Below are 2,603 nucleotides of genomic sequence, written 5' to 3' on the forward strand. Positions count from 1 at the left end.
TAAGCTTGATGTCCAGGACATGAAAATCTACTGGGACAAGGGCATTACCAATCTGTACCTCAAGGTCTCTTATGATGCCTCCTGAGCTTCTTTCTGAAAAGTCCACGAAGGTGAAAGATTATGATGAAGGCTCTATTTTCAGACCCAGCTGGTCTGCCATAACCCTTGGTAGTATGCTGACTGATGCTCCTGTGTTACAAAGTGCATGGGGGAATTCAATACCCTTCACCACACATGGTATTGCGAACTTCTCAGGATCACTCTTCTTCTTCAATTTGATCCTTAATTTCATCATTTCCCTGACATTATGAAACATTCTCCTAATGTCCTCCTCAATATCCTTAGTCTCTCTGAAGAACATCCACAACCGGTGTGTGTAATAAACTTCATCAAAAGGTTTCTCCACTGGGATTCCGAGGACTCTCTTAGTGAAACCATCCATCTCCTTCTCATTAGCTTCCCTCTTAAGGTTCTTAGGAATCTTCTCCTTTCTTTTCCTTAACCTTCTTCCTTCAGTTACCTCATCAACTTTCATAGGCTCTGGTGTAGTGTCTGAAGGGTTGGTTGTAGGTTCTAGTGGGTTTGCTAAAGGTTTGGGTGGCATAGATGGTAATCTCACTCGGTAGGTGAGAGATGCCCGTCAATCAATTGGAAGTGAGCGGGGTCGATATATATCAGTCTCTCTCTGTCGGTCGACTGCTGGCTCATGTCGTCGATCGATTTTGACGTAGAAAGGGGAAGGTGGGTGAAGATGTTTTTCTGTGAATTCCTCATGAGTCATGATCCGAACTGCACTACACTCCGCAGTCGATTTAGCAGATGACGTCGATCGATGGTTAGAGTAATCCGTCGATCGATCTTCGTCATGGTCTGTCGAGAGATGTGCATCCATTGACATCGGTCGACACCATTGTGATCCACCAAAACTCATGGAGCTTTCAACTTCAAAGTCTCCTTCTCCAAGCTTCTCATGCTTCACCACTTGCCAAAAATCATCATCTATGATGGCATTTACGTGGTGTTTTGCTTTCTCAACTCTTGCCTCTCTAGCCAAGGCTTCTTGCCTCTTTACAGTGTCTCCAGTCTGAACCACTTGCATTTCAAGCTTCCTCACCTGAGTCCCTAAGGTCTCAATTCTCGTGTTCAGACTGTTGTAGGCGGAATCTATCTTCCCATTGAAATCCACAGTGATTGCTGAAAGTTTTCTGGAACTGTGAACTATGGTTACTCCTCTGACCATTGCCATAGAAGTTTATGTTTCCACCCTGGTTTCCAGACCTCTGAAATCCAGTACCTCCAATGTAGTTCACATCTTCTTCTCCTTCCATGTCTACAGCTACTTCTCCTTCAGCTGAGCAGACCTGCTTCCTAAGAAGCTCATGAACCACATCTAACTTTGCTCTAACTTCGTCCATCTGCTCTGTCTCTAGGGATGCAACAGACTTCTTCCTCTTAAAGTCAGTGTTCTTGGTGCTGCTGCTGTTTGTTAGATTTCCTATCAGTCTTAAAGCTTCCACCGGATTCCTGGTATTGAAGTTTCCCTCGCTAGCTATATCAAGAGCCATCTGATACCTCAAGGCGATACCTCTGACGAAAGTGCTCAGCAGTTGCACTTCGTTGAATTCGTGGTGTGGAAAGTCTCGCTGGAAGAACTTGAATCTGATCCACACATCTTTGAAAGACTCTACAGTCTCCTACGCGAATGTAGCAATTTTGCTCCTCGAGTCTTAAGCGCGTGCCTCATCGAAGAAGTTTCGTAAGAAAGCATTCTTGATGTCGGCCCAGGATGTTAGAGATCCTGTGGGTAGCTGCTTAAGCCAGTGCATCGCTTCTCCAGTCAGAGAATACTTGAAGAGCTTGCACAATAGGTAGTCCTCGGGGACTCCATCCATACGAATAGCAGCGATAAGATCCTCGAACCTCTCTAGATGGTCCATAGGATGCTCGTACGGTAACCCAGAGTAGGGTATCTGCAACACAAGTGTGTAGTACTGAGGCTTCAGCTCAAAATTCTGCTTCTGAATCTCTGGAAGTCGAATAGCTGATCTGTTGGCGTAGTACTCATCTGGACGATTGTAGTCAGCCAGTGCCCTTGGTCGAGCAGCCTCTTCTACAGGTTGAGCAGCTCCTGTAGCATGAGTATCAAGGATTACATTCCCCAGAGCGTCTAGTTTCGGACCTGTTGCATTACGTAGATGACCATCCTGGTCATACAGGTTTCCATTCTCGTCCTGTCTGAGAATAACAATCGTAACCATGTTTCGCGACTGATGATCGATCGATGTACGCGGTGTAGTATCGATTGATGTCGAACAATGTAGATCGGTTGATGATGAAGGTCGGGTGTCGGTCGACGGTTGGGTGTGAGAATCGGTCGACGTGAAAGCTGCTGCGTCGAGCGATGTGGAACGTTGGTCTTTGCGGATCGTTCGTTCCAAGTGAGCAGGATCTTCTGAGAATAGCAGGTGTTTGTCGTTGTTGCTTCTGGTAATGCTGGGCATCCACTTGAAAAGACAAGAAAATATTTTGTGTCAGAATGGGGGTAGAGAAAATAATAAGAATTAATAACACTAAATCTAATGGCGATCAAAGCTCCCCGGCAA

The sequence above is a fragment of the Brassica oleracea genome, chromosome C5 (assembly GCF_000695525.1).
Source record: "Brassica oleracea var. oleracea cultivar TO1000 chromosome C5, BOL, whole genome shotgun sequence".
NCBI classification, from domain to species: domain Eukaryota; kingdom Viridiplantae; phylum Streptophyta; class Magnoliopsida; order Brassicales; family Brassicaceae; genus Brassica; species Brassica oleracea.